Source organism: Rhinolophus hipposideros (assembly GCF_964194185.1).
Source record: "Rhinolophus hipposideros genome assembly, chromosome: 7".
Lineage (NCBI taxonomy): Eukaryota > Metazoa > Chordata > Mammalia > Chiroptera > Rhinolophidae > Rhinolophus > Rhinolophus hipposideros.
The window spans coordinates 72,676,704-72,696,413 of record NC_138053.1 but is presented as its reverse complement, the minus strand read 5'-3'; the positions used below and the strand labels follow the sequence as shown (position 1 = coordinate 72,696,413).

General features: G+C 39.2%; 1 protein-coding gene across 2 annotated transcripts in view; it reads left to right on the top strand.

Annotated features, from left to right (window-relative positions):
- GHR (growth hormone receptor) overlaps positions 1–19,710 on the top strand; it is a 235,950-nt gene that overhangs the window by 604 nt on the left and 215,636 nt on the right. The window contains exon 1 of one of the 2 annotated variants that reach the window (XM_081052880.1): positions 151–677. The exons of the other annotated variant lie outside the window; for it this stretch is intronic. The gene's annotated coding sequence lies outside the window, so the exon portion shown is untranslated. Of the gene's footprint in view, positions 1–150; positions 678–19,710 lie in introns of those variants that run through there. 2 annotated transcript variants of the gene reach the window in all.

Below are 19,710 nucleotides of genomic sequence, written 5' to 3'. Positions count from 1 at the left end.
GAAAATGGGGACCTGTCTTGTGTATTTACACAGATAATTATTTTCCCGGATGTCTTGGGGGTTGTCTGTGCTCCCCTCCTCGCGAAGTTTTCTGCTGGGGGGTTGTTGTAACCCGATCCACGCTGTGAACGTGTGTGTGTGTGTGTGTGTGTGTGTGTGTGTGTGTGTGTGCGTGTGTCTGGAACTTGATGGGGGCGGCCGGGAGTTGAGGGCGACGGGAGAACCAGCTTACGCTGGAGATTGCTCCCACCGGTGTTTGCGGCTCCTGGAGGGGCTTCCTCCGAAGGTAGTTTTGTAGGAAAAGTTTTGCGAGTGTTTCTGTTTGACATCTTCAGTGGGACTGGGGCAGAAACGCTGACGCTGCCGCTGCTGCGCGGGGAGAGGTCCCGGGCGGCGCGACCGGTGCAGAGGGGAGGTGGTCCGGCAGTGCGCGTCTACACCGAGCGCTCCTCCCCAAAGCGCACCGCCCTTAGTGGCGTGTGTGGCGGCTGGAGCCTGGAATTGGCACCCGCGGAGCTGGGGTCACTAGAGTCACGGCCACAAGAGCCCCATGAGCTGGGGTGGGTGGAAATCCTGGCGAGCCGAGTTCCCCCAGCCCTGGACATACTCGCGGTTATGAAATCAACCAGGCTCAAAGTTTTGACAGAACTGCTGGAGGCATGACGGCTGAGCAACTGGTGAGTGGGGTAGCCGCGTGTGTGGGGAGATGGTGCTGGCGGCGCGAAGAGGATGTCGGGCAGGGCCACCCACTTGCGGGTGCGTGGGGAAGTCTGTTTGGGGGCGATGCTTTATCTATAACCCGGGAGTGTACGCTGGCGCCCGGCTGCGGGAGTTGGTGGTCTGACGCGGAGTATGTGTACGGAATAGGTGTACGTGTGCTCGTGTGTGCTCCTGGGGAGGCGTGTCGGCGCCTGAGCCAGTAGGATGTTCAGGGGGGAGGAGGAGACCAGAGAGGTGCCGCCCGCCTGTTTGTGCCTCCAGACCTTGGAAGGGACAGGGAAAGGTAACGGGAGGCCTGCGAGTTGGGAAGTCGCAGGAGTTCCTGCATAGGATTTAAGTGCCACGGACTTTAAAATTCTAAACCTATTGCCTTCAAGGGCCATAGGGCTGGAGGTGGAGGTTTCTGGAACTCTCGACAGACCTGTATAGGGGGGTTGAGTGTTCTAGGAGATGTGTGTATGTATGGGTAGGAATCCTGTAGACACGGACCCAAGTCGGAGCTGCAGATCTGAGATTCCCGGGGTGCTGCTGTCCATAGTCCAGAGACGAGATGGTCTTTGGAGTGTTTACTGTTAGACTTCCTGTCGTCTGTGCCTGGGAAGGCACTCACCTTTCCTGGCAGATGTTGCAGCAGCTCTGTGCCCTGAGCAACTGGTGTTCTAGGCCAGTTTCTACCTGGGTCACCCTGGAAGTCCTTTTCCCTGTCAAGGGATAGACCTTGAAGGTAACTAGTATTGAAACTTCTCCAGAAATTAAAATGCTAGATAGAAACAAAATAAAATGATTTAACAGACAGGGTTGCGTCCCTCTTTTCTGTGATTTCGGGATTCTGTTTCCTTTTAAGAAAAACAAAGGTCAGTTATCCAGATTAAATATCAAGGGGTTTCCAGTTATTTATAGTTTCCCTTCAGATGGACTTTAGATGGAGCAGGAAGGATGTGTTTTAGCACAGCACAGAGACCCTTGAAACTATCATTCGTAGTGTAAGCATGTCCCATACCTCATCTCCTTCTTCCAGTCTTGTAAACTTTGGGCTTCACATTGGTCTAAGGAAAGTTGGTGAATCAACATTCAGCCTTTCTTTTCGAGTAAATATATCACAGTGAAATTACAGTTTTGGTCTCTTGAATGCCATGGAAAGCCAACACTTAATGGGCAAAGGTGTGAAATGAAAGTCTATAAATGCAATGACAAAGTGACGACATGAGTGTATGTTTTTTTTTTTTTCAAACCGAGCATAACTTTGCCTTGCAAATATTTGTTCTAGGCAGAGTTTGGGGCTGTGTTTTTGATTATTAATTTTTAAACAGCAGACTACTCATCATAAACCACTTAAACATGGATACTAGATGCCTTCTCTCTGGCTCTCTCTGGCGCCTGTGTTAACAGATGTTTATGCTTGGTAACCTATGGGATTGTCATGTTGAGTATCTTGTTAGCTCAAGACATGTTTATAGTATAATGTAATAAATGGAGGCCCACTTGCAGCTTGCTTCTGCCAAGTGCATCAAGCACCCCAGCATGGAAACAAATCTTGAAGGTGGTCCAACTTGGCGAGCCTTTTTGGCTATCTGCTGGTAAGCATTATGAATGTAAAGATAAATGTAAGTGAAACAGTGTGAATATGGCACAGCAAATTGTGGAGCTTAGGAAAAAAGGAGGCATAGGTTATATTTTTTAAATTTGCTAACCCGAAACTGAAGCTTTTCTGTCATTCTGCTAAACTGCAGAGTTATGGAGATGTGGTTTGCTTTTCGAGAACACATTTTTTTAATGCGTCAATAATAAAAATAACTTCTATTTCTTAGTGTGCTCACATGTGTCAATACAAACCATCACTTTTTCTTCTTCAGAAAAGTATAACCTCTGTGGTAATGATTTAAATAATATGAGTGTTCCAATCACATAATCACTTTCTGAATCTTGAACTGATAAAAATTGAAGTTTGGGAACACAGGACTCAACCTTCTGCTAGTTGTGTAATAAGGCAAAACAGGTTGTCTCTTTGGCAAGTGATTTTTTTTTCAACCTATAACAGTATAGTGTAAATAATGTGTCCCATAAAATGGTTGACTGGGATGATAGCCAACTTTAGAGTTAACTTTCTGTAAGGTACATGAAATTCTACTTCAGTCTCTCTCCCTGTGCATGGGCCAGCCCACCTTTTCTTGAACATAATCAGATGAGAAACTTGCTTACCTGCTAGCTGGTCTGTTCTAGGAGAGACTCATTTTTGGAAAGTCCCACCTTGTACTGAATCAACAGTTTCTTCTACCCATTGGCCTACTGTTCAGTTGCTGGAGCCATACACAATGCATCTAATCTCTCTTTCCCTTAAGTGCTATCTTTGAAAGCAAACATTATGCTCCTTCTTCCTGAATTCTTTTTTGTCTATTTTTGCAGACTTGCCTCACCCACTGAGGGGTCCCACCCTTCTCTACCCTGACCATTATGCCCTAGATTCCACATTCTCTCCCTCCCTCCTAATGTGTATTTAAAACACAGATGTGAAATCCTTAGTTCTGAAAGCTCTACGTCAATGAAGGCAGTTTAACATTTATGAGCTTTTTTAGCCTTATTACTATACTCTTTGCTAATTTCAAATCTATAAACAAGATAACAACTCATTCTTTTCAGATTATTAGTCATCCATAGTCAAAACATGTTTCCAGACATTTTTTCACGCCTGAATTTTCTTTGGAAAGTTTAATATCGTGCAGGTCCATTGACTTCTACATGCAGTGTAAATAACTACTTAATTTCTCTCTGTCAAGAAATACCAACCTCAAAAATACCAGATGTAGAATGTTCTAAAAACAAGCAAATTGAAGCTGCTTATTGTAGACAGGTAGAGCCTACCTTTTGAGGTCCTTTTCATGGACCTTATTGTCTGCTTCCTCAAGCATGAGTCAGTATTAGCAATCGGCATTTATTGAAGCCTTATTCTGTCCAAGTCCCAGAGAGAATGCCGTCTGGCCCTTAGTGAGGTGAAAGTACATCAGACAGAAAGTACATGAGACTGGGATTTAAGATGTACCCATATGACCTGTTCTTCCTCTGGAGCTAAATAGCCTGCTAAAGCTCCAGGGAAGTCGAACGTAGGTATTTCACAGCATCAGTTCTAGGGGAGGGGCAGGCCTCTTGTGTGTCTGGATCCAAGCCTAACAAATGTTTGCATGCTCTTCACTTACCAAGTCCTAGTCTTGAAGGAAGGAAGCAAATCTAATATATACCGTGTTTCCCCGAAAATAAGACCTAGCTGGACAGTCAGCTCTAATGCGTCTTTTGGAGCAAAAATTAACATAAGACCCGGTCTTATTTTACTATAATGTAAGACTGGGTCTTATATAATATATCATATAATATAATGTAATGTAATATAATATAATACCGGGTCTTATCTTAATTTTTGCTCCAAAAGATGCATTAGAGCTGATTGTCTGGCTAGGGCTTATTTTCAGGGAAATACAGTACACAAGGTGAGGGTATGGTCCAAAGGCAAGAAATTTGGGACCCATTGGACCTCAGTCTGAACCTGACCTTTACCACCAGACATGCAAATTGCTCCTCTGAGACTCAACGTTTCCTCCTCTGTGAAAATTACACTTCCTACCATCCAGGACTGAGGTGTTTACAGACACCTCATTTCTGGCCTGTACTACGCATAGAACCTACATGGATGAGTGATTTTTCTTTTATGTATCTGTCTGGAATTGCCCATTTAAATTATAAGTTTCTCCCGCCCCCAGCTGAGAGTCTGCCACAAGTGAGAATCTTCTGTCTTCCTGCTAGAAATGTTAATGGTTGCTGATTATGACAAGGCTGTGTTTTATTTATTTATTTATTTATTTATTTATTTATTTATTTAATTTATTTATTTATTTATTTATTTATTTATTTATTTATTTCAGCAAGTCTAGGTATGAAAGAAATGACTGTTTTTCTTGACAAAGAGAAAAAAACCAACCTGTAATATAGGCTGACATCTGGGCCTATCAGAAGCCCTTACTTTGTGCCCAGAACTTCAGTCAGGACAATGAGTCAGTGACATTCTTGTGCCTTAGATAAAATTGTCCATGCCATTACCCCCTCGTGTGTGTGTGTGTGTGTGTGTGTGTGTGTGTGTGTGTGTAGCAACATTCCTCACTCATCCCCTTGCATTATGGTCTCCATCCATATTACATTTGCTCCTTTTCTTTATTCTGTTCCCATACAAAGACAGAAAATAATCAATGATAAAGAGCATTTTTTTTTAATTTCAAAAACTTATTTCACTACTCCCTACGTCCTATTTCACTACTCCCTACGCCCTACGTTCCCCTTTACTTCCCCACCAAAAAAATGTAGCAGACCAACTGACATGAACTTGGACATGCAATTTCTAAACCCCAGTTCTACTTTGATACAAGAAATCCCCACGTTAGGATGGCATAATATAAAATAATAGTAAGCTAGGTGTCAGGAAAGTTGGATTCCCTTTAAGTTCTGCCCTTAATTTGTAATTTTTGAAAACAACTTAACCTTCCTAGGCTTCATATTTCTTGCATGTTAGAAACAAATAGACAACAAAAGAGTTGTAAATAAGATGACATCTTAGGACTCTTTTCAGGCCTATGATTTGAATCCATTTAATTATTGAATTTCTTCTCTCAGCTCCTTTGACACTTTGCTCGAACTTCTCTGAGAATACCTATTTCATTCATTTTAGTTTCATGGTCTACCTTTTACATGTCTGTCTTCCTTGCTAGGCCATGGGTTCCTCAAGAACAGGAAATAAGCTATTCATTTTTATATTTTTCCACTCTGTTGAATGCTGTAAACACAGCAGATATGGGAAGTATTAGTTGAATTAATTGGAATGCTTTGGACAGTTGAGCTATACTTTATATCACTTATTTACCAATACACAACAATTTTGAATATAAGCACTAAGAAATAGTACTTGCTTATTTTATTCCCTCACCATTAATTTTTTAATCACTTAAGTAAAACAGATAAAAATGTAATCACAACTGTGCCTTCATCTCCCATGCTGAAACAATTCCAGCTCGTCATGGTCATGATGCAGAGAGTCTTTTCTTTTGTTGTTTTTGCTTTGAGCTAAAGAAAATTCTATGATGAATACCAGACTCTTAAAAGAAGGTTGACAGAGAGAATCATTGTTTAGTCTCAACTTCTTTCTCCAGTGCTTCCCTCTACCTTCTAATATAGGCAAATGAAGCCTTAGATCAGGCACCAATTTTACTTAATAATGATTCATAAGAAGGCAGTGATTTTGTCGGAAATTGTTGGGCTGTGTGTTTTTAATTAGCATCTAAACTTACCTTCAAATACTCCATTCCAAAATCAGTAGATAATTTCTTCTACAGAGGCCTTAAAAGTTCCAGATGTGTTTACTGCTTTGATTAAGACTCGCTTCTTTTGTTATTGACTTGACTTCCATCAGTTTTCTTTAGAATAATATCATTGTAATCCCAATGAAATATACTTCTTTGACTGTGAATTTGTTTAAACATAAACAAGTCTATCTCCAGCTGGCCGGGCTTCTAGGTGAAACGTTTATCCTAGGGAAAAAACTCATTTCATGGAGATTCAGCACAAGTGCTAGAGAACATTCTACCCTGCCTGGTAAAGCCCTCGTTTAGCATTAGAACACCAAAAGATTTTGCAAATTGAACAAGTACTTTTATGTATTTATCTATAATGGACAGCCTGCTATGCTAGACATTTGTTGTAGTAACGCCTTGACCATTTCCTCAGTTGTTTATAAAATGAAACATTTAAAGTAGTATATAATTTAAAAACTTAAAAGAGGCATCCCTCTCTGTTCCTTTAGTATATATTAGGTATGATAGAATCATAAGTCTAAAGACAAATGCTTATTTTTTTCTTGCTTAAAATGTACTTTATCATATTAAGCATTATATCCATCTTTTAAAAAAAAATTTTGAGTTGCCATGTCAAAAAGAAGTAGAGAATAATAATTACAAAACAGTCATACACAGTATTCTCCCTAACAGACAAAAGGTACTTAAATGATGCAGGAAGTAGCTCAGCTTGAGTTTGATGATGGCTGGCGAGAAACCTCAGTCAGATTTTCAGTTTTGATTGCCATTGGTCAGGAAAGCAGCCTTTGTCCTTGATCAGTATGCTGCCATATGATCCTAATTCATCCTATAAACTGCTTTTCTGGAAACCTTCAGGGTATTGAAGTTATTGTTATCCTAGAAAACCTCCATTTGTCAAAGCAGAAAGAAGAATAGTCTGGCAAATCATATGTGAATGATAAATTGTGAGAAGAGTCCTGAAGACAGAGTCTCTACAATGGCTTCTTCCCCTCGGGGTAGAAGAAGGTACCAGAATCCCTGGGCAAGATGATATTGAATAAAGAAAAGACACCATTTTTATACCTAGCAAGTCAGAAATATTAAAGAAAGAAGAGCAAGAAGAAAGAGAAATAATTTCTTTCATATTGGCACTCAGTGGAGCATCTTGTTTCCCTTAGAAACATTGGCAAAATAGTGCTTGTCTTGTCATAGATGTTCAATAAATATTTTATTGATGATCTTAGTATATAATATAACATAGAGAGAAAACGAAGTGTTTGACAAGAAGTATATATAGAGTTGGGGGCAAAAGGATGTGGATACAACCAGATGATAACTAGTATCTAAGCTCATAAATTCATATTTGGTATTATTCTTCTTAGATTAATTCTCCCAAACTTGATGACTAACTTTCCAAAGTGGATCTTGTTCAGGGCCTTGGAAACTTCTAGAAGTTTTTTAATATTTAAAGCACTATTGAGACATGTTTTGAATTTTTCTGTACGCCTTAGTAGGACTTAGGAGACATCCAGTTTGCCAGCTCTTAGGATAGCCCTCATCACAGAGTATGAAAATTTAAATCCTTTGCTTTTGTCTTATAAAGTTTAGTGTTTTTATTTTTTTACTACAGTATATACAGGGAATGTGAGAATTAATTATGTCATTTAAAAAGTACTTTGAAAGCCACTTGGGAAAAGATAAGAGTAAATAAGATTTTTTTCATTATCCTACAGGATGTATGTTTGGTCAAGATAGTGATACTTTGGGAATCAGTGTGAAAAATCAAAGGCAGAAAACATATTTATTGAGCTATTACTGTATTCCCAGGAATGTGCTACACATTCTGGGGAATACAAAAGTAGTGTAAGACTTTGACGACTTTGGGACCTAACATTGAAGCTAGGAAGGTAACACTAATAATGTACATGGTGTGATTATAGGACAGTTGACAATTATGCGGCCAACATTACCCTGATGCGAAAACCTGGTAAAGATAACACACAAAAAAGAAAACTACAGACCAATATTTCTGATTAGTACAGACACAAAAATCTTAAACAAAATACTAGCAAATCAAATACTAAAATACATTAAAAGATTATACATCACAATCAAGTGGGGTTCATTCCAAGGGTACAAGGATGGTTCAACATGTGCAAATTGATCAATGTGATACACTACATGACAAAATAAAGGATAAAAATCATATGATTGTATCAATAGATGCAGAGAAAGCATTTGACAAGATACAACATTCATTTATTTATTAAAACAATAAAATGGGTATAGAAGGAAAGTACTTCAAAACAGTAAAGGCCACATACGACAAATCCTCAGCTAATATACTTAATGGTGAACAACTGAAAGCTTTCCCTCTATGATCAGAAGCAAGACAGGGATGCCGTCTGTCACCACTTTTATTAACATAGTATTGGAAATCCTAGCCAGAGCAATCAGGCAAGAGAAAGAAATAAAAGGCATTCAAATTGGAAATGAAGAAGTTAAATTATCGCTTTTTGCAGGTGATATGATTTTTTACATAGATAACCCTAAAGACTCCACCAAAAAACTATTAGAAACAACAAAAAAGTACAGTATAGTTGCAAGATACGAAATCAATGTACAAAAATCCATTGTGTTCCTATATGCTAAAGTGAAATTTCAGAAAAAGAAAGGAAAAAAAAAAAGCAAATCCTTTTTCAATTGCAGCAAAAAGAATAAAATACCTAGGAATAAACTTAACAAAGGATGTGAAGGACCTATATGCTGAAAACTATAAGACATTATTAAAAGAACCTGAAGAACACAAAGAAATGGAAAGACAGTCCATGTTCGTGGATTGGAAGAACCAACAGAGTTAAAATGGCCACCTTACACAAAGCAATATACAGATTTAATGCAATCCTCATCAAAATCTCAATGGTATTTTTTCAAGAAATAGAACAAAATATCATCAGATTTGTATGGACTCACAAAAGACCCCGAATAGCCAAAGCAATCCTAAGAAAAAAGAACAGGGCTGGAGGTATCACACTCCCTGACATCAATTTATACTACAAAGTGACAATAATCAAAACAGTATGGTATTACAAGAAAAAGACACACAGACCAATGGAATAGAATTGAGAACCCAGAAATAAACCCACATATATATGGCAGATAATTTTTGACAAAGGAGCCAAAATCATATAATAGAGAAAAGACAGCCTCCTCAGTATATGGTGCTGGGAAAATTGGAAAGTCTCTTGCAAAAGAATGAAATTAGACTGCTATCTGTCACCATATACCAAAATTAACTCAAAATGCATCAAAGGCCTAAACTTAAGACTTGAAACAATAAATTGTATAGAAGAAAGCATAGGTACTACACTTATAGACCTTGGGTTCAGAGAGGATTTTATGAAATTGATCTCAAAAGCAAGGAAGGTAAAAGCAAAAATTAACAAATGGGACTACATCCAACTAAAAAGCTTCTGCACGACCAAAGAAACTACCAACAAAACAAAGAGGCAACCAACCAAATGGAAGAAGATATTTGCAAACGCCTTCCATAAGGGGCTGATATCCAAAATATATAAAGAACTCATATTATTCAACAACGAAAACAATCCAATTAAAAAACGGGCTGAGGGCGTGGAGGCATATGTGGATCCCACTGGGGTAACCTGTACCAGGGGAGTTGGCAGGGTGTATCAGGCTGTGGATTTGTTTTCTACTGAAGCCCTTCGGATATCTTATTATGGATGCTGCATATAGGGCCATCCCTTGGGTAGGGCTATTGCATTGACTACCCTGAGCCTCGTCCTTGCTGGGGTGTGGTGACTGTTGCAGGGTGTCTCTGCATACTTCTCTTGTATGAACATCATATACACGTAAATTCAATTTTAGAACTTTTTTTGTAACAATATTCCAAGAGGTCTACTAAAGATGCCAACAATATGGCTTCCTTTAAAGAATGTAGTCTTAAACAGATGTGACAATGTAGAGCTGTCCTGGAATTCCCTCTTCCACCTCCACTTTGCTGCCACGTGCTAATACTGACAGTCTTGGCCCAGTAGAGCCACAGGGCCTCATAGAACTTGAGATCATCTACCAATGATTCTCAACCAAATACTGTTTGCTCTGCGAGGTGGTGCCTAGGACATTTGGGAATATGGTTGTTAGAAGGACTGGGAAAGAGTTATAGGCTTTTAGTGCCTACAGTCAGGATGATAGATTTCTGTAATGCCAGGGGCAGGCCTACACAAGGCAGAATTGCACTCAAATGCCAGTGGACTCATGTTGAAAATTGAGTCCAACATCCTCACTTGATTGATAGGTAAGGAAATGGGAGTCCCTGGGAAATGGGATTCCCTGAGAAATAACAAGATTTCCCTAAGACTGAACTCCACAGTGAGAGATTTGTAACCTAGTTCTTCTCTCTTTCTTTCAAGGGCTTTTTCTGATACACCACATTCCCACCCATAAACAGTGATCAGAATCGTGGAATAGCATGTTTATCTCTGTCATTCATATGTGAGGAAGAGTGTTAGCTGTGTTAACTATCTGAGTGGGTGGGTTGTGAATTGAGACAAGTGACCCTTGACCAGCCGTTCTTTTAACTGGGAACACACAGAGATTTGCTTGTGGATTAGGGCTGGCAGATGCCCTCTGATTTGTCAACCCCTGTGAAAGCCTAAAAGTAGGTTGACATTCTGGAAAAGGCATGGGGTAGGCTTTGGAATCACACAAATCTGGCTTCTCTGATGGGATTTGAATGCATTTGCCACCTTCATGACTTTCAGCAAGTTAATTAAACTCTCTGAGCTTTCTCTGCAAGTGGGAATGGTGATTCTTACTTTACAAGGCTGTTGTAGTTTACATGAGTCAAAGTGGTGCCTGGCACCTACCAGACACCACAGAAACAAATGACTCCTTGCAGCACCCTTTTGAGAGGTTCTGAGAGAGGAAACTTAAAACCTTCACTCATCAAAGATCCACTTGATACCAACGATTGCTTTCCGCCACCCTTTTTCTTTCCCAATAAACTGAAATTAAGGCTTTAATGAGTCCTCAGGTGTTTCTTCTGTTCGTGTTACTGGGACCCCAATGTGAGAGTCCATCTGCCTGCGTGCTCTGGCCCAAGGAAATGCATAAGCAGGAGTTTGCTGTACAAGAAGAAAAATAGTTTAACATTGAATTGGCCAATCAGAGACAGAGAACTTATGGTCTAAAGACCCAACTCCCCAATGGCATGTAAGTTTCAGATTCTATAGGGCAAAATTAAGAGACACCGTGGGTTAGGGCATTCGTGGGGGTCGTGCTGGTAGCTGATTGGTCAGGGGTGAGGTAAGGGTAATAAATAATGTCTTCAAGCCTTGAGGACAGTTTTGACATCTGCTCCTGCATCTTGTTGTCTGATCTCATGGAAAAGTAGCCAGGGGGTCATTCTACCTGAAATATAACTTAAATCAAGATGTTATCTTTATCTGGATCTTGTGACCATTTGTCAGGTCTGGGCTATTATCTTGGGGGTTGCTGATTATCCATGAGGAAGACTAGGTCTTTTGAGAAGTATACCGTGCTTCCCTGAAAATAAAACCTAGCCGGACAATCAGCTCTAATACGTCTTTTGGAGTGAAGATTAATATAAGACCCAGTATTATATTATTATATCATATTATATTATATTATATTATATTATATTATGTTATATTATATTATAACTGGTCTTATAGTAAAATAAGACCAGGTCTTATATTAATTTTTGCTCCAAAAGACACATTAGAGCTGATTGTCTGGCCATGTCTTATTTTTGGGGAAACATGGTATATACGTGTATATATAGAGAGATGATTTCTGGAACTCGGATTTAAATATAAATTTAATCAAAGTTATAGCCACTTCTGGTTTCATTTGAATTATTGAAATTTCCCTTCTTCAGCAGAGTACTACTGTCCAAAGATTAATAACTTATCTGTCAGTGTGCCTAGACAATTGCCATACAACAGAAGTAGAAGGTATATCCCAGATGATTATTGGTGACATATGAAGTCAGTGTGCCTAGGCTATCGCCATATAACAGAAGTAGAAGGTATATCCCAGATGATTATTGATGACATATGAAGTTTGGGTTTAAAAATCACTACTAAAAGCCATTCCTGGATGTATATGTTTGTCAGAGAGATTTCTATCTGCCAGCAATGGGAGACCCTAATCCTTAGGCAAGGTGATACTTTGAGCAAGTTAAGGGACAATCGAAAGTTGGCCAGTTGGGATGATGGGTGTTGAGGTAGAACAGCCTATGATGATATGCTATCAGATATGAGAACGTAGAGGAATGCACACAAAAGCCTCGCTGTCTTGGTCCTGTTAGAGTAAACTTCCCCCAAGTAGGTTATGCTGTTATTTCACCCTGTTTTATTTTCTTCATACTAGCACTTATCCCTATCTAATATTATCTTGTTCATAAATATATTTTCCTGTTATTTGTCCATCTCCACTGACAAAAATGTAGGCTTTCTAATAGTAGGAATCTTTTCTATTTTGTTCACTTTTTATCCCATAGAATACCCTTAGTAAGTTCTGGTTGAATGAATGAATGCATGCATTTTATTAGTTACTGGAAGATTTTGTTGGCATTCTTCCAAACATTTATTTCCCTTCCACGCATCAAAAAATGAGTGGCTTTCATGTGTCAGTTCCCAAAGTATTTATAATTTGGTGAGATTTCTTCATGGTATGGAGTGAAGAGTTCTTTCCAGGAACCAAAAATAATCCAGGACAATATCTCCCTGTAAATGACCTTAAACCAATATATTCAGTGGCTTCTTCACTTCATCAGCAAATATAGTTAAGAGTAATGTCTTGGTTTGCATTCCCAGCAGACCATGAGAACAGGCTTCAGGTAAAAATTTATTTGGGAAAGTGAAAAAAGACAGGGAAAGGAGCCAATAAAGGGGGAATTGTGAAGCAAGTTACAGCCGTCAGCAATTGAATTTATAATCTTTCTGAGGAGACTTTGGGAGTCCAGGCAAAACACACATCTTAGAGTCCTCTCACCCAAGGTTGAAAGAGATTAACTCTTTACCCATCAGCTTTTATCAGGCAATAATTCCTGGGCACTAATGTTGGGCAGGGCTAAGCAGTCTCCACATGCTAGAGAGAACCTTCAGGCAAAGAGCTGCAGGTGCTGGCAGTTAGAAATTAGGCAGCATGAGGTCATAGGGTGGAGCAGGGACAGGAGACTTGCATTGGGTAATGATTTTTTTAAATAGACGTTTTATTTGGGACAAATTTCAGATTTACAGAAAAGTCGCAAACATGTAGAGTTCCTGTATATTCCTCGCCCAGTTGCCCCTAATGTTAACATCCATAATCACGGTATATTTGTCAAAACTAAGAAATCAACAGTAGTGCAATACTATTAACTAAGTTCCAGACTTTATTCAGATTTTCTTGGTATTCCCACTAATGTCCTTTTTCTGTTTCAGGATTCAATCCAGAATAGCACATTGCATTTAATTTTACAATTTTTAATTGTGCATACACTTTTTTATTTTGGCCCTCTCATGTGTTCCACTAACTAGTCTTTATAACTAGACAGTAAGTTCTATGTGTGAAAATACAGTGATGTTGACATCCAGAATCAAGTTGGATACAGTATGTTCTCAAAACAAAGTAATTATATCAAAGCAATAACAAGAACAGAGCTTTATTCAGTAGGCATACGTGTAGCTAAGCCTCCATCAGTTAGCTAAGAAGTATTCATAGCAGTATTATGACACATTTTGAACAACAAATGTGAAGCATGACCCCCTAAATCAGACACGACCCAATCCCTTCAATGTGCCTAGCATTGTATGTACATGTCACACTTAATCCTGCTAACTGTGAGTCATTAGCTTTGAGTACCTTAGATAGATGAAGGAATCAGACACAGGGACATTAAGTCACTTACCCAGGGATTCACAGGTGGTAAATGACACAGCTGAGGTTAAAACATGTTTAAAACATGGGTTTTTTTTAATCATTTCTGTTTCTCAGTTACAGTTGACCTTCAATATTATTTTACATTAGTTTTAGATGTACAGCATAGTGGTGAGACATTTATATAATTTATGCAGTGATCCCCTCGATTAGTCTAGTACCCCCCTGGCACTATGGATAGTTGTTGCAACATTTTGACTATATTCCCCATGCTGTATTTTATATCCCCATGACTATTTTATAACTACCAATTTATGTTTGTAGCCTGTATTCTTAATACTGTACTCAGTTATTCCCGCTCTTCTCCACTTGCCCAACCCCCATCCTTGGTGCCATTTTGCTAGGCATACAGCCTTTGACAAGTCTGTATTATCAAACTGCAAGAGACGCGGATGCATGGTACATTCCTTAGTGAGCAGCATTAAGTGTTAGTCTTGAATCTGTGCATTGTTTTCAAAGGCGACCTAACATCGGTAAAACCTAACATCTTGATATCCACATACGTGGACCACAAAGCTCTTTAGAAAGTCATCCATATGTCAATAATAAATTTTCGATACAAGGGTAATAATAGATTTGGAAACAAACATGTCTAAAGAGCATGACATTGATGTTGTATAATAATTCAAATATTTTATTATTTTATAATGTGTTTTGAGTTTGGATAGTTGACCTCCATTTCTCAGTCTTTTTATGGTTGTTTTTTGTTTTTCGTTTTTGTTTTTTTGAAGTGTTATATGAGGGATGTGGAATATTCAGTGAAATCTTTGACTAATCTTTATACTTGCAGTGACCCAAATGAAAATTACCGTTGGTTGCCTTGGAACTTGGGGCATAAAATTCAGAAAGAGAAAGTCTCATAAATTATTTGAGCTTTGACTCTGGGAAGATAAACAACATGGGTATCTAGGCAAACCAATGCTAAAATTTCTCTAACCTCTAATTCTAAATTCAGAAAAGAATAGGCTTTAAGGTTTTTTGTTTATTTTTGCTTTGATTACAAGTTGTTAGAAGCCTAGAGTTAGCATCTAATAACAAAATCCATGTAAAATACAAATTATTGACTCAGAATGAGATCTAACTTTTAAGAAGCCACAAAGGGACAATTGTAAAAATGGTGGTCTTTTTTGTCTTACAAGGAATACGCAGGAATTGATGGACAGGTATTCCCTTCAGACTCTAATGTGTAGAGCATTGTAAATTTTTAAGGAGAAAAACCATTACCTTTCAGAACATACGTATGAAACTGTTTACTTAAATGGCTCTATTACGTTGGCATGGTTTTAAGCCATGACCTTTGACCCTTTGTATATGTGATCACAAGCATAGTCTGTTCATGCAGACTTATAAACTGTGCTCCCGCAAGACCCCTAAGGGGCCTTGGGGTGTCCAAAGAAAGCCCACCTGGCTGCACTGTGTGCCTCCACACCTGCAAAGTGCTGGGCTTTGTTTTACACACAGCACTTCTGAGAAAATTTACATTAAAGGAACAGCCGCTCTTCTTTAAAGAAACAAGCAAACAAAAATGATTAAACCCGTTATATATTTCCTTATATTGTATAGACTGCTTTTTGACTGCTGCCTCTCGTTAGGAAGCCCTCAGATTTCTAGAGGAAAAAGCACTTAGCTTTGCTATAAGTTCAGATTCGCTTTCATAACTGCTAGATTGTAAACTCCCACAGGGCAAAGAACTGTATTATCTACTTCGTGGGTACTCAATAAATAGGTTGCTTCACTAATTACCATTGTGTGGATAGTATCAAGGAAGTGCTTACTATGACCAAGGACTATACCAACTTCTTTTTTCGGGGTCTATTATTTAATCCCACTCAAAGCCCCTCTGATCCACCTACTTGTACATTTGCTGAAACTATGACGTGGGGAGGTTAAATAATTTGTGCAAGGACCCTCGATTGGTAAGAAGTCAAGCAGTCAAGACTCAAACGCAGATCTTCCTAATTCCCAATGTGTCTCACTCCCATGCTTCTAACCACTGCCTGTGTGGTGCTTTGACAAATATATCCACAAATTGTTTGTTACTCCTGCTTTCAAGAGGTGGAGCTCAAGTTCCCTCCCTTTGAGTGTAGGCTGGACTTGGTGACTCATTTCTAAGGCACAGAGTAAAGTGAAAGAGAAGTTGTACACTTTGTACATCATTCAAAGGCACTGTGGCTTCTGTCTTGGTTGCTCTGTCTTTTGGATCATTCACTCCGGGGAAGACTAACTGCCGTGTTTTGAGTTGCCCTATGGAGAAGCCTACCGCCAGCGTGACATGAAGAACTCAGGCTCCCAGTCCAATAGCCAGTGTGAAACTGAATCCTCTTAACAGCAACATGAAAATGACCTTGCGGATAGAGCCTTCAGCCCCAGTCCAGCCTCAGAATGACTCTAGAGCCTTCCCCACCCCCAATAGCTTGACTGCAACCTCATGAAAGGCCTCGAGCCAGAACCACCCAGCTAAAGCCTCTTCTGGGTTTCTGCCCCTAGACTGTATGATAATAAATGTTTGTTGTACACTGCTGAGTTTTGGGTTAATTTTTATGCAGCAGTAGATAATTTAGGCAGCCTCACACTGCCTTGATCATTTTTTAAAAAAGAAATTGTCTTCATTTTATTAAATCATAGATTTTGGAATATTGATACAGCCAGGAAAAATTTCCAGAAAAAAACATGCAGCTGAATTTAAGAAGTAAAATATTAATGCCCAATTAACATAATAGTTGTAATGACTTCTCTGGGATTTGAGATTTTGTAATCCAAAGGACAACTGCTTAAAAAAACAACAACATGATTTAAAAAGGAAGGATATTAATAATAACCACATTGCTAAAGATAGCATTTTGAACTTTAAAAAAATCTTCGTGGGAAAATTCAGGAAGTATTCTGCTTGGTAGGTTATCACTCATAATCTTACATTGTCAGGAGCATGCTTGCACTTCACATGATTTAAAGAAGTATGTAAGTTAAAGTTGACTTTTAACCTCTTCCCCAGTGATTTTCAAAGGGGGGTCTTAAAAGCTCATAGGACAAGCCATTCTTTGGTTTGCTGTGCCTCACAAATTGCATTAACTCTGCTTTATGGCCGCTTGCAGTTTAATAAATGACTTGGACTTGGATTAATATCTTTTGAGCTTAAGCCCAAGAATTTGTATAAAACTTTGGGATATAGTACTATGTTCTTAATTTAAAGACGGACTCTGAAAGCCGGAAGGAGATATGTTAGTGTTGGTTTAAAGGATACGAATGGGTACTAAATTTGGGATGCTTTAAGTCCTTACGGATGGTCCTATAACTACGATTTGCCTTTTAAAAAAATATGTGGAAGTGACTTTTTTCTTATATACGTACAAAGAGATTTAAATGAGTTAAGGAATTCATTCATGAAATAGATATAGCTAGGTCTTGTCTGGTATTCAGAATGAACGTAAGCAGAGATGTTGGTTTTCCTTGCCTAAGTTGGAGAACTCAGCACAGACCCTCTACGTCCTTGCCTTTCATTATTTTCCCTCCATACAGCTTGTGCCCTGAGTTCTCAAAACCAGTTTTTATAGTGAATTGGACTTGATCGTTTATCTTGACCTTGATTCCTAGGTTTTTACTGCAGGGGAGAATAAAGATGAACATTAATAGCCTGAGTATAACGAACCATCATTACCATCATTCATTCATTCACTCACTCACACCTAAACTCACTCATTAATTCAGTCTACATTTTGCCCAACAGAACAGTGGACAAGGTGCTGGAATACTATGGTAAGCAACTTAGAAATAGCCTCTGCTATACAGAAGTTCATGGTCCACAATGGAGAAAGGCTTTAACCAAATATAATTAAAAGCTTTTGTAAATAATATGAAATAAAAGTATAAAGGGGCCAGATTCAGGTTGGGGCGTGGTGGTTATGGAAGGCTTTCAGAACAAAATATTTGAAATCGAAAGGAGTAGCAGTGGGAGGGAGAAGGAGGTGCAATCTGGGCAGTGATAACAGGAGCTAGGAGCAAGATCCAAGAAGAGGCAGGGGCTGTATCTTACGGTGTTGTAGACTATATTATAGTCTTTACTTATCATAAGGCCAACAGAAAACCATTAAAGGTTTTAAAGCAAGAGAGTGACATTATCAGGTCTGCATTTTAAGGAGGTCATCTGGCTCTATTATGAAAACCGGTTGGAGGAAGAGTGGAAACTGGTTTTCAGGGATGGATTATGAGTCTGTTGTGGGGCTGAGATGTTGGTAACTTGGACCAGATTTGTGGTGGTAAAGGTGGAGAAAAGTGACTAGACTTACCATTATGTGTGGGTAATAGATTTCCCATTTATTTGTGAAGTTGATTGGACTTAATGTGGACTTGGATATGACTGGGTGAGGTTTGCCATGCGGGTACTGGGCTTAAAGTGAATGGGGAATACTGCAGGGAGACCAGGTACAGGTTGGGAGAAAATAGTTTAGCTTGGTGACAGTTTGAATTGGAGGCTTTTTTAAGACTTCCACAAGGAAACACTGATCTTGGTTCCTAGATCAGAGGAGGTATCTGTGATATAGAATATTTTCTTTGTGCCGGGATTGTGTTTCGTGAAACCAAAGAATGGAAGCATGGACCAAGGAGAGGCGAGGATAGTTCATTGAAGGTAAAGAGTAAAGAGTCGCAGGTCTCGGAACGAAAGGGGGGGTCCCGACCAGGTTGCCCAGTGTCCGTCTTTCTACAGGGATATGAGTGTGGCTCTTGAGTTCTTGTAAAGGGCCCGGTTGGCCCCAGTTGGGGCCAACCCTTGGACTTGATAGCTTTATTATGGTCCACCATCTTGGAATGGGGCTGAAATTCTATTCACTGAAATCTCATATGAAGGTACATTAATGTTTTACCTGTAATTCAGTGACAAGGATTATCACTACCAGGTTTTTCATTAAGAAAACTTACCTCTGTCCTTTCTGCATTAAATAAAAGGCCATTGTATAGTTAAGTTTTGGCTAGGTGGGGTATTTATGAAATGTGTAGGGTTCACACACATAACTATTGCTAAAGAAAGCCCGGCAAATCCAGATACTCCCAATCCCATAGCCTTGTCTGTCATTCCATACATTTACTGTCAAGAGCCTTTTCTGGAGAAGAGGATCATAAGAAGATTCAGATACCGTGTTTCCCTGAAAATAAGACCTAGCTGGACAATCAGCTCTAATGTGTCTTTTTGAGCAAAAATTAATATAAGACCTGGCCTTATTTCACTATAAGACCAGGTATGGTATGATATGATATGATATGATATGATATGATATGATATGATATGATATAAAATAACATAACACCGGGTCTTATATTAATTTTTGCACCAAAAGACGCATTACAGCTAATTGTCCGGCTAGGTCTTAATTTTGGGGAAACACGGTAGACATGGAGCACATTGTGAAAACACTGGCATGTTTTATCAGTGCGTGTGTCAGGGTTCTCCAGAGAAACAGAACTAATAGTATATGCATATATATAGAAAGAGATTTATTTTAAGGAACTCAGTCACACAAATGTGGCAGCTCTCAAATCCAAAATCTGTAGGGTGGACCAGCAGGCTGGAGACCTATGGAAGAGCTGGTACTACACTTCAGATCTGAAGGCAGAATTCCCTCTTCCTCTGGAGAGGTCCTTCTTTTGTTCTGTTCACACCATCAACTGATTGGATGAGTCCCACCCACATATGGAGAGCAAT